General features: G+C 38.3%; 1 protein-coding gene across 1 annotated transcript in view; it reads right to left on the minus strand.

Annotated features, from left to right (window-relative positions):
* Positions 1-13,386, minus strand: part of ASCC3 (activating signal cointegrator 1 complex subunit 3) — a 281,915-nt gene that overhangs the window by 243,912 nt on the left and 24,617 nt on the right. The window lies entirely within an intron of this gene.

A 13,386-nucleotide genomic window follows, 5' to 3' on the forward strand; every position in this document is an offset into this window, starting at 1 on the left:
TCCAACACTTCTGCTACTCCCATATGCAGCAACAATGTACAGGAAAATACCAATAAGCCAAGCACCTTACTCTGTTCCTTAACAGAGGTGAACAATGAAGAGCAACAAGCAACTCTAATCCTGAAATAAAAAACGTTTAGATGTAGAGCTTAGGGATACCGTTTAGTGGGGACAGTTAGCGTGAGGTCAGAGGTTGGACTCGATGATCTTGAGGTCTCTTCCAACCTAGAAATTCTATGATTCTGTGATTCTGTGAAATCTACTTCTCTCTCAATTAGGACAGCAAAGGCTACATTTTAGGATTGTACATGTAAGTTTGCCAGGCACAGCAAGCTTCTTCGGGGCAGTGCTGTGGAAGGCCACTGGTGTTGACTAGCCCCAGCCTCTGCTGCCCAGCACCGGGGCTTGCTATGCACCCAAGTGGGCAAGAAGCCAAAGAAAGTCTTGCCTGAAGCACAGCCTTTTAGATTTTTGGGGGTGTGTGCAAAAAGAAGAAAACTGTTTCAACTAAGCAAAGATGAGTTTTTAGCATAGCTTTCCATGGAAACAGGTCCTACAAAATCATTGTGCACCTACACACAAGTGAACTACTAAACAAATTTTGAGCCTCTCTGGTAACTTCAAAGTTTGACAAAGGGATAGAGATATCTAAGTGGCTGGTAAGGAGACTGATCCTAATCAGTCTTTTTTCACCTTCTGCTCTGACCCCAAAATGGCTGCAGGGTGCGCACAGTGGCATCCACACACCCCAGCAAATCCAGCAGCAAGCACCAGCACCATCTCCTTCCGCCAGCAAAGCCCCACTCCCACTGCAGTAGATGTGGGAAAGTCGAAAGCCTGGAATATCAAGAACCACAGGAAACCCAGAATTATGAATGTTATGACTTAAGCAGCTGTGGGTTTGGGTTTGTCCCCCCCCCCAACCTAAAATGATTTGGAAGGATATGATTTTGTGTTTAGTTAATTTAGTCACCCTTAATCTTTCAGGTGCCATCTTATCGCATCTTGCAGATCTCGTGATTCCTTATGTCTTCATTTGGATTTGGAAATTACTTCTTAGAATGAAAATAAAAAGGCAAGAACTCTATCAATTACAGACTGTCTCACTCTAGAAAAAAAAAATCTCATTAAGTTTAATGATATATTTGAGCTGATTCAAAAGTTCCCATGAATAGATCAAGCCTTATGCCACCTCAAAGATACAAGCTCTCTCTTAGTACAAAACTGAAGGAGTCGACAGGAAAGAGGAAAAGTTACTGACAGGAAGGAGATCAACCAGCTCTTAGCACCAGGATGAACCCTAGCCATCTCTTGGCTCTCACTGTGGCTCTTTCATCATATCTTAAGTCCTCCTCAAAAACCAGCACTCAAACTCCATTCAATTTGCTTTCTTATGAAGGGAAACAGCATGGCTCTGTTTTCATAAAAATTCAAAGTTTTCTGTCATCCTTGGTGTTTCAACACTCCTTGGACATCAACGGATCTGTGTACTACAGCCTCTGATTTCAAAACGAAGGACAAAACTGGAAAAGGAGAAAACTGTATCAAAAATAACTAGATTATTTTCCCTATTTGAAAGGTGAACAGATAAGCTTTATGGTTAAGAATAATGAGACCCAAGCTTTGTATTGTCTGAGTATAAAATTCTTAGAAATTTTAATAAAATTACAAAGAGAAGATTTTGAGCTTGAAAAGCCAGAGTCATACCAAGTTAGAAGCTTTGACGATAAGATAAAGATGAAACACCACAGGGGTGATCCATATATATCTGTACTTCCCCATAATGGGTACTGCTCTCTATGAACTAGGTAACAGGGAATAAGCTTTGTGATTTGTTAATTTGTTAGGGCTAGAACGTTCTTTTACTGAACAAAATGAAGAGTCACTCTGATGCTTAAAAGCAAATATGTTTTATGTGACACATTGCTCTGACTCAAAAAGATCTTGGATGCAAGAGTACATGCACAGACAAAATTAAAAGATAACGTTATAGCTTAGTGATTCTTTAAGGAAAATGCAGATCAAGTTACTACAACATAGTATCATATCTGAAGTTTTCACGTGGTGGTGTTCATAAATATCAATGAACATTTAAATTAGCTGTTAAGTCAAAATGGAGGTTAAAGATCAGCAACTGTTGTCCTGAAATGACCTCATGATTGAATTACCACTTTTGTTTATTGATATTAACTAAAAAAATTTCTAAGAAAGACAGCAAGAATTTTGATTATTTTCTACGATGTGAACAAATTCCTATTGTAAAGTTCTGTGTGATAATTTTTAAGAGACAAACCTAACAAATGAACTTTTAGTAAACATTTACATTAAAGTAATATAGTGACAAAGAAATTTAGATTGTCCTCAGTAAAGTTCCCTGACAAAAGTCTTTTACCTTCTCCAAAGATGACAGAGGAGATGAGATTTGAGTAAATTCTGTGGGGACATAATGAAATAAGAGAAAGCAGTAGGATTCTGAGCTGTTAAAAAAACTATTCTGTCTATGATTAATTCCTGTTCTTTACGATGTCCCAAGTACAAAGGGACTAGGAGAAATTACTAGATATTATTCCATGTTTTCTAACAAACTTCTTAACTGTGATACGAAAGCTTGGGATTCATAACCAGTTGTAAACACCCACACAAGAACCCTAGATAGGATCCTAAACTTTATGATCACTATTAAGGCTGGTTGACAAAGTCTCCAGGAGCAAAAGATGAACATCTCTAGAAGTCAGGTAAGTACTGCCATTTCCTTCTGTCACCGTAAGTAAACTATCTATAACCTCTGAAATGCCTTATGCAGCTTTTAGACAACATTTTAACCATCACTTCAGATTTTTTTGATATTGGAAAAAAAAAAACAACAACAAAAAAAACACTACTAAATTAAGAGGTGAATGATTCAACAACAATTAAAAACTTGTACCAATGTGCAACCAGTCAATTCCCATTACTATACAGTACTGGGAGTCTAGCTAAAAAATTATTAATCCATAAAAATTAGTATTGAGTATTTATTGAAATAATAATCAACTCCTGATTCTCAGTCATTGCTTAAAGCCCTCATAGGTAACTGAATTCCCATGTCCAAACTGAGCAGAAAATGTACAGTATCTGGAAACTGTGCAGTATTTAGAAAGCCAGTGTATTAACACAACAATTTTTAAACATCAAATAGGTCATAATACTAACTGAGAATATAATCAAGCTTTACAGTTTGGGATTTGAAGAGTGCCTCACAAGGAGTATACAATTGCTCTGTGCAATAGTTCTGAGAGCTGATGTTCTTTGTTAATAAATAAAATTACTGAGCTATTGCAAAAGCTATGATAGTGATGGAAAAATTGTTAGAATCTCAAAGCTAACCAAAACTCTTGGTGAGTTATTTCCTCACTAATAAGAACAATCAGTATTTACAAAACATTTGCATTTTGCTGCCAGTCTTTTGCTGTCCCCTCCCCTCTGAGTGCCTTTTCCTGCAAGCCACGGTCCATTGATGCATTACTCCCACACTAAATATGTCTGTACTATTGCTACTTTGCAACAAGTCAGTCTGACAATTATTTTTTCATATTTCGTTTCCTCAGTTTTTCATGCTTTATTTCACATGCTACCTTCTATGTGATTCACCTCCTGTGAACACTTCTCCAATTATTTTTTAGCACCTTCTATACATAGCTATGTTGAAGTCATCTGCTCAAACTGCTTTCCCTACCAACAGGGGCTCTTATTAACACATTCTCCACCTAAGATCAAAAATGAAATGCAGTTGTAACACTGAAAATATCTGGCAGTGCTTACAATGAATGTCTTTACAATGGGATATAAACTTACAGGTGTTGACATGTTTGAAATATAATCAGCCAATAAAACATTTTCCAATAGGGGCAGGATATTAAATATTTATTTCAGGTACTTTAAATGAGAAGAGTCAGGAGGACAAAACTCCTCCTGCAAATACCTTGAAGCAGCTAATTTCTACAATTTTGTTCTTAAATGAACTTAAATTTAACATTAATAACAAAAGATTTAATAATGACTTCTACATAACAAAACAATGTACCATGACTTTTATTTGCCATTTCTACAGGTACCCACCACAAACCTAATAAGCTCAGGACTTTAATAAACTGCGAGGAGTAATACAAGATAGTACTAAAGGTGTGCTTTATACATATATACACACTATATATGTGTGTGTTTATAATATATACATACACACACTTGAAAGCTGTTTCACAACATCTTTTATGTCCTATGATAAATAACTTGTAATAAATATGAAAGCTTATAAAAATTATAAAAATTAATGTATACAACTGCTCCATCTAGAACAAGCTTTTTATTCAAAGTTTTTACAACAAAGAAATCATAATGTAATCTCCTTTCCATCTTGAACAAAAATGATGTAGTAGCATTACCCTCTTCATTTTTGTTAAATGTTTTATGTATTTATTGTTACACCTGCTGCATCAGTTGCACAAGACTACTTTAGTTTAATCCAGTGAGTTTTATCATGTTAATAGTTAAAAATCAGTAAAGACCAAACCAGTGAGTCTACATCCAGATATCCAATTCCTCTGTGGACAAGTCTCATAAAAATGCAAAGGCAAACACAAATGCAGTCCTAATTTTCTACTGGTGTTACTTTGCTGGCTGTGCACGTAAAATATCAGCTATACACACAGTTCAGAAATCTACTCTGTAGATTACGTTAAAATCATAGGTACAGACTAACACAATTAGTAAAATCAAAACTGAGGACAAACATCCAGCTTATTTTAATTATGCTAGGATTTTATTCCAGAATTTTTTATTCTAGAGGTTTTGCCTTTGCAATTATGCATATTGAATGATTAGCATTCATCACTTTAAAGCCTAAATCAGTTTTCAAAACACACTCACCTCTCCTGTTTCCTCCCCTATGGACAGCCAAGTCAGCCACTTCACCACCAACTACAGCTCCTAGTTCATATAACATCCCCATCCACTAACAAGCTGCGCTACTTACTTATGCCTTAGTGCATTATGCTATGCATTGTGTTTCAAAAAGTGTTTTCCCCTAAATTTTCTACAGGCTGCTTACTAAAACTATTTCCATCAGCCCCAAGTTCTGTCCAGCCTCCTTTTGACATGGAGCGTACCTGGGAGAACAGCAGCCACGATCTGAACTCTCAGAGCACCTTCAGCTCTGCCTGGGACAAGTGAGGAGAGCTGCGGGGGGGAGTCCCAAGCCAGAAGAAAAGAGAGGCAGCTTACACAGAAAAGCCAAGCTGTGGCTTTGACAGGGAACGGAGAAGCTTCCGGGCGCACAGAAGCACTCACGAGTACACCAATGTCAGTTTGTAACCAGGGGAGCACGTGCAAACCAGCTCCACTTGTGCCCCAAACCAACCAAAAGCATCAGCCAAGGACTGAGTGTGAGCAGACTGTGCTGCGTGTGGCTAACACAGCCTTTTTCTCTAAAGCATCTCTCTTGGAGCCTGCACAGTATGTCAGAAGTGGGATCTCAGAGCCAGCACCTAAGTGTCACACCAGTCTGCAACAAATGAAATGCCAAGGCATTTTTCACAGTCAGTATTATCCCATGAGCTGTGAAGAGTTCAGAGCTCTTAACATGAATTACATATTCATGCTGCTCAGGGAGCACTCACAGAACAGACCTGAGAATTATTAATCTGAATTCAGGTTTAGAAATAAGAGTTGAGTCTTTCTCGGGTCACTTTTTTTCCCCCCGATACTAACAACCAGAACATATGGTTTTTATATATAAAATTTAACACTAAAATTCTGACTACCCTTGAAAGCAAGTGTTTCAGAATGAGCAAGAAATCAGCAAATACAGAGAACAGTATCTGCAGTGTGTGCTACTGACAAAATGCACACTAAATCACTGGTAGGAAATAAAAATTTTATACATTGGCTTAGCCTTATTCTGAAGTACCATGACTATGTGCAAAGCTGTATATGCACTTCCATTCACTTAAGCGAAGGAGTGAGTAAGTGTCTGTAGTCTGCAGGAATTCAAAATTCCTTTTGTAGCTGGTTTGCATTATAAACTCTTAAGTACACTCTCGTTGAACTGTATTTCAATGTCCTTTCAAATTGTTACATTTGTCTTAGCTTGCAAATTGAAAAAAATTGACATGTTCATATAAATAATGTTAGGCTTTTAAAGGATATTAGAAATTTGGTCATATAAATTAAGACTGTGTTCATTTTCTCTTAAGAGAAAAATGACCATTACAGATTCCTGCTTATTGAAGGAAACGAAATGAATGATTTCCCTGAATAACAAACACCCATAATTTATAGATACTTAATTTTAGGAGACCAATTTAACACATCTGAAATCAAGGTCACTTTACAACATAATCAAGAATACTTGAAACACAAGGAGTATTTATGTCTTACACACGATAGTTCATTAAATTGCTCATAAGGTTAAATTTTAAGTACTTCAATGGCTCATTCCACTTATTTTTACGAGATTCTACTGAGAAGGAACCTGCAAAAAAACAACAAGTTTCTGAACTTAAAAAAGAACATACTAGCAAAAGAAACAATTTGTACTTAAGTTCCATGACTTTAATGCAATAAATCCATCAGGAAAAAAAGCCTCCCACCTTGGCAAGGGGAAGGAAGGAAGCTTCGTTCAAAATAAGAGGGGGCTGCATCAGGTAAAGGAAGTGATAGTAACCCAAGAACTATGGGGCTTTAAGTTCATCATGATAGCTGAAGGTGAAATTTAGCCAGCCTCTCAAAACGTTCCTTTCTTGCAGCGCTGTGAGGCAGTTTTTCCCCTCAAAAATCCAGTAAACACAATAATGAAGATTATCCAGGGAAATTTAAAGTCTCACCTCCTTTCTCAACCAACTAGTTTATAGAATACGCGTATCTGAAATTAATTTAGCATTCAATATTAAAACAAATGACAAATCTAACACAGGCCTTCTCTGCTTAAAAAAATGCATCTTTTCATAGTTTGAAGAGCTCAGGACAGGACCAAAAAACAACAAACAGCTGAAACTAAAGGGCTCCTAGAGAAAAATAAATAAATAAATAAATAAATAAATAAATAAATATATCTGTTGCCTACTGAGCTCTATAGCTTCCATTCTGACCAGAATTAGCTACACGGACCAGTCATGGTTTACCATGGACAGCGTGCCCTGTGATTTGCAAGCTGCAAATTGTAAGGTTACTGCTTCTTATGCCAAATCTATTGTATTTTAATTTAGACACAAAGAAATTCTAAAAAGACTGACCACTGCAGGCTGAAGTATGCACTGTTTTAGAAATACAAATTATTTCCTAGTCTCAAGGATAGCATTGGAGAAGTAACACAATTAGATTTTCCCTAAGCACTGCCTTTGAAATGCAGGAGGGGACAAACACATTTAAATCCAAGTTTGTCTATCTCCAGAAAAGACTCTATAACCTATAGTTGTGAATACCTTTTTATTTTCTTATTTAACAGCAGTAATCATTTAATAATAGTTTTACATACAAATCTCCTACTTAGGAGGAATGGTGTATGTTTCCAGAAGATGGTGATGCTATACTAGATTTAACCGGGTAGACTGTAGACACCTTAAAAGATTATTACAGAGGAGAAAAAAAAAAAAAAAAAAGCGATATCATCCCCTGCTATGTTTCTTTTATTTATAGGCTCATATCCCCACAGAGAACAACTTTAGTGTCTTTTCTTTTAAAAGTATCCGGACCTGCTTACCATTCTGAGCTCCACAGACCAGCTGACTTCACTAACTGGGTCCCTTACCATAGCACAGATTTCCGTTTTGAAAGACAAATTTTGACTCCTAATTACCACCTTCCAGGTCTTAATTACCAACCTTGTTTCATTGATTTTAATTGAAATTTACAATTACAATTCACCTCTGGTTAAAGAAAAATATTTGATTTTGGATAGAAGAGGAAAGAGTACAGATATAAAAGTGTACAGATATCAAAGCTAGAAACCAAAGAGTTCCCTGTTCTTGCAGCCTGAGTGCGAGACAATCTTTCATAAATCTTCAAAAACTGACACATGAAATTGTAGGTCAGGAAGCACACATCTACAAGTGTAATAACACTGTGAATAATATATATATATATATATATATATATATATATATGACTAGGAAAAAGTTAAAAAGAGTTTAATGGAAAAAATTAGAAAGCAGGTATATCAAAAACAGTTTAAATGTAGCATGGGCTTACTAGAGATACATCAGCTGGTCTAACAATTAATTAACCTATAAAATTAATAACTACCAGTTGTGTCACATCTGAACTTCATTTAAAACACTGCAGCACTCTACATGGGGACTTATTAAATTCATGGAAACAAGCACTAATACAAAAATGAAAAGTTGGCAAAGAACTGCCAGAAGGGTAAATGAAAGGAAAGGCAACATTGAAAAGGCATAGTAGCGTCATCTGGAAAAAACAAGTTCTTCAGGAGTAATTCTTAAAGAGTTTTTTTAAAAAAAGAACTGTAGCACAGAAAACGTTATCATAAAAACAGCCTTTAATAAAGCTAGACAGAACATAATAAGGGTTCATTTTAAACATCTGTGCAACAAGATTCTGAAACAGTCTGGAGGGGAGAGGTTGGGACAAAGCTTTCCACACTCTTGGATTAATGAGTCTTCCTTCACTTAAGGTACTGTATCACTGACAGGCAAAGTCCCCTCCAGATTCAGTGAAAGTTTGCTTTCCTTCACTCTGCTTCTCTTTCAGAAAGGCTGCTGGCAGACACAGAGGAGCTTCCTGCCAGTTGGTTGAATTAACAAATTAGTTAAGTTCCCCTTGTTCTTGATCCCAAGAACATTTAGAGGTTAGACCAACAAAGCTTATTGGCAGACACTCATGATGGGATAGGGCAACAGAAACAACACAGAGGAACTCAAGCAGAAAAGGAATAAAAAAAATAATTATATTACCACTAGTGCAAAGGCAGCTAAAGAAACATTACAGGCAATAGTCTCAGAGACAACAGAGCTCTGCATAGAGGAGCATGGGGAAAGCAGTCTAAAAGCCTATTGCTACATCAAGCATTCAGAGAAGCAAAAATACTACATCAAAAGATAAAAAAAAAAAAACCAAACACAACAACACAACACCCCAGATTTAATGAAGCAGAAAAATAATCTATTAACTTCCATTCTGAAATGTGCATAAAAATACTGGGTTTTAATAATAAAGCTATAACTTCCTGGCTCTGATGACAACTATATTAATGGATGGGTTCTGTATGGGGGGAACGGTTCATCCACTCATAGGAAGAGGTCCTGCCCAACTTTGACTACTTTCTTTTGATGATATAAAACCTATATTTTATGCCCTGTGCTTTCCTTGGCAGAGGAGCTGGCCAAGCCACTATCCATCATTTATCAGCAGTCCTGGCTATCGGGGGAGGTCCCAGTTGACTGGCGGCTAGAAAACGTGACACCCATCTACACGAAGGGCCGGAGGGCAGACCCGGGAAACTACAGGCCTGTCAGTTTGACCTCAGTGCCAGGGAAGCTCATGGAGCAGATCCTCTTGACAGTCATAACGCAGCACTTGCAGGCGATCAGGCCCAGTCAGCATGGGTTTATGAAAGGCAGGTCCTGCTTGACGAACCTGATCTCCTTCTATGACAAAGTGACGCGCTGAGTGGATGAGGGAAAGGCTGTGGATGTGGTCTACCTTGACTTCAGCAAGGCTTTTGACACTGTTTCCCACAGCATTCTCCTCAAGAAACTGGCTGCCCTAGGCTTGAACTGGCGCACGCTTCGTTGGGTTAGAAACTGGCTGGATAGCTGGGCCCAAAGAGTCGTGGTGAATGGAGCCAAGTCCGGTTGGAGGCCAGTCACTAGTGGCGTCCCCCAGGGCTCAGTGCTGGGGCCGGTCCTCTTTAATATCTTCATCGATGATCTGGATGAGGGCATTGAGTGCACCCTCAGTAAGTTCGCAGATGACACCAAGCTATGCGCGTGTATCGATCTGCTCGAAGGTAGGAAAGCTCTGCAGGAGGATCTGGATAGGCTGAGGTCAACTGCACGAAGTTTAACAAGGCCAAGTGCTGGGTCCTGCACCTGGGGCGCAATAACCCCAAGCAGAGCTACAGGCTGGGAGAGGAGTGGCTGGAGAGCTGCCAGGCAGAGAAGGACCTGGGAGTGATGGTGGATAGTCGGCTGAATATGAGCCAGCAGTGTGCTCAGGTGGCCAAGAAGGCCAACGGCATCCTGGCTTGTATCAGAAACAGTGTGACCAGCAGGGCTAGGGAGGTGATCGTCCCCCTGTACTCGGCTCTGGTGAGGCCGCACCTCGAGTACTGTGTTCAGTTTTGGGCCCCTCGCTACAAGAAGGACATCGAGGTGCTTGAGCGGGTCCAGAGAAGGGCGACGAAGCTGGTGAGGGGCCTGGAGAACAAGTCCTACGAGGAGCGGCTGAGGGAGCTGGGCTTGTTCAGCCTGGAGAAGAGGAGGCTCAGGGGCGACCTTATCGCTCTCTACAGATACCTTAAAGGAGGCTGTAGCGAGGTGGGGGTTGGCCTGTTCTCCCACGTGCCTGGTGACAGGACGAGGGGGAATGGGCTAAAGTTGCACCAGGGGAGTTTTAGGTTGGATGTTAGGAAGAACTTCTTTACCGAAAGGGTTGTTGGACACTGGAACAGGCTGCCCAGGGAAGTGGTGGAGTCACCATCCCTGGAAGTCTTTAAAAGACGTTTAGACGTAGAGCTTAGGGATATGGTTTAGTGGGGATTGTTAGAGTTAGGTCAGAGGTTGGACTCAATGATCTTGAGGTCTCTTCCAACCTAGAAATTCTGTGATTCTGTGATTCCTGACTTCAGGTTTACTTTGCTTTGAGGTGAATGCTTTTGACTCTTAAAAGAGAGCATCAGCACCTCCAAACTCCCCATCACCACATTTGGGTCTCTTACTGCAGTTTCACCACCTGAATGCTCTCAGGTGTTTGTGACAAGGCAGAAACCAACTTTCACTCTTTCTGCAGGAATGATAAAAATTATTCTTAGAAATTAAATGAAGAGGAACATTTATTTCCCCTGTAAGAGTTTGGTACAGTAGCTGAAGTACTTGCATATGCTGCCTTTTAATGCAAAGAGCCAGGCATACACACAAATACAAAGCAGACAAAAGAAGCCCAAGCATTAAAATTCGTGTCTTACTTTATAGGCAAACAATTGTACCCTATATACAGAGAAGTAAACATATGTCCTATTCACATAATAAACGAAAGACTATTTGCAATTTTCTTGTGTATTATAGTTCTGCTGTTTCCTGTCATAGCCCAGTGTTCTTCTAGTCATTTGTAGTGCATTTAACATTATTTTGTCTGGGAAACCTTGTAATCTAATACACTGAATGACATCAATGTTCCTTAATTTGATTTGGGCAAAGTTCCTTCCTTATCCTGAGATGAATAAATTGAACAATTTTTCATATTCTATGCAGTATAAACTAGATCTTTATTTTGATTCCACTGAGGCCTTCTTTCTCTAGTTATTTCATCTCCATACAATATTTCTCCCTGTTTTCTTACCATAAAGGGATAATGCACGTGTGCAGAGTAAAAAAAAAAATAGATATGTATTTCCAAAATAACATTCAGAGATATTTTGTAGATAAATTATGACAAGAGTTCACAGGAAAAAGAGAAACAGCCACTGAAAATAAGCAGTGTAACAACAGAGGCACCAAACTACTCAAGCTTCTTCCCAGTTAGCGTGGAAGGGGTCAGGGGCAAAATTGCTGAATCACTCTCAGATGACTCAAGTCTTCGTTCTGAAAGCATCCAATAGTAGAAACTGGCAACAAGAACTGAGGAGTATACTCAATACTAACTTTTAATTAAAAAAAAAAAAAAAAAAAAGTGACGGTTATTAGGCTGAGCTCTACAGTTTTTTCATGAGCTCTTTCTTCCTGTTTTTAAATAATGGTCTATTACCGCATCATTACCATTTCATACTCATCAACAGAACATGACATACAAGGAGAAAAGCACACTCCAGGATCCGTCATTTAGTTTTACAAGACTGCATCCCCAATGAAAACCAAGTGTCCTAAATGCTTGGAGAATGTTACAACTTCCATATTACTCCAAGCAGAAGAATCAATTTTCCTCTAATTAATAGTCACCAGTGATGTTTCAGATAAACAAGCTGTCCCAAAGGAAGCGTGGAATGTTCTTAAACATGAAAACAAAGAACAAGGTACTTCTTGTACTTCACCAATTCACCAATCACTTTAAATACAAGCTACACACTGATGGAAAAGGAAGATCATTCCAACTACTTGTAGAGTTAATTAAGTAGATATAAAACTAAATAACATACATTTGTGTCTTTCCACACACTACAAAAAGCAGCATGTTACCCCTGCAATGATCTAAACATGCTCATACTCTTAATGTGATCTGGAATCTTAATAAACTTCGCTTAAGGATCAAATAAAATTTTATTTGACTCCTCAAGTTGACTGACTCAAGTCAACTTGTGGCATCCCTGCCCATGTCAGGGAGTTGGAACCAGATGATCTTTAAGGTCCCTTCCAACCCAAGCTGTTCTATGATTTTATGCCTTCTTGATATTCTCACCACCAACACATTCTTTTCTTTTTTAGTGATAAACAGGCTATGTGGTATCTTCCTAAACAGAAGAATGGAAAACAAAAATGTTTTAAAATATGCAAGTATGTTTTACATATCTGGATTTTAATTTACAAATAGTTAGCCTTTCATATGAATAGCTCTTTATTCCTGGCTTATAAAGAAAAGAATTTTGTAGAACTTAGAGACTTTAGCATGTACGTGGCACCCCAATTAATATAAGATTTTCAGTATGCACAAACACATACTTGTTATACCATCTCATATGGCAAATGTATGACCTATTTCTAGAAATGGGTTATCTTCAGGTTTAAGAGCACCATCTGCTCATAATGCTGCCACCAGCAAAATTGATATAATAAAAACAAAACAAAAAACTCTAAGTGAAAGCAAAATCTAAAGCCCAGAAAAAACTTTCAAGCCATGACTGCTCTAACAGACAGCAAAACACAAATGCCATCTAGCTTTTAACAAAAGGTGAATTAGGCTTATGTCCCCTCACACACCACCTCCAAATCATGCAGTGAACAATGAATTAATGAGGTTGTTGCAAAGAAAGGCAACACGCTAACCATGCAGTGTTTGCACTCACAACAAAAAAAAATATCTTCAGGGTTCCAGAGAGGTATAGGTTGGGTGGGGGAGCAGAGATTACTTAGTAATAAAATTCTCCTTGTTCTGGTATTCTTAAAAAATCCAACACAAGATACAGATTTCAGACTATTTTTCTCTCTCTAAAAAAGGCAAAGAAAAGGAGTTAAATCCCTG

Source organism: Aythya marila (assembly GCF_965140915.1).
Source record: "Aythya marila genome assembly, chromosome: 3".
In the NCBI taxonomy this organism is placed as follows: Eukaryota; Metazoa; Chordata; class Aves; order Anseriformes; family Anatidae; genus Aythya; species Aythya marila.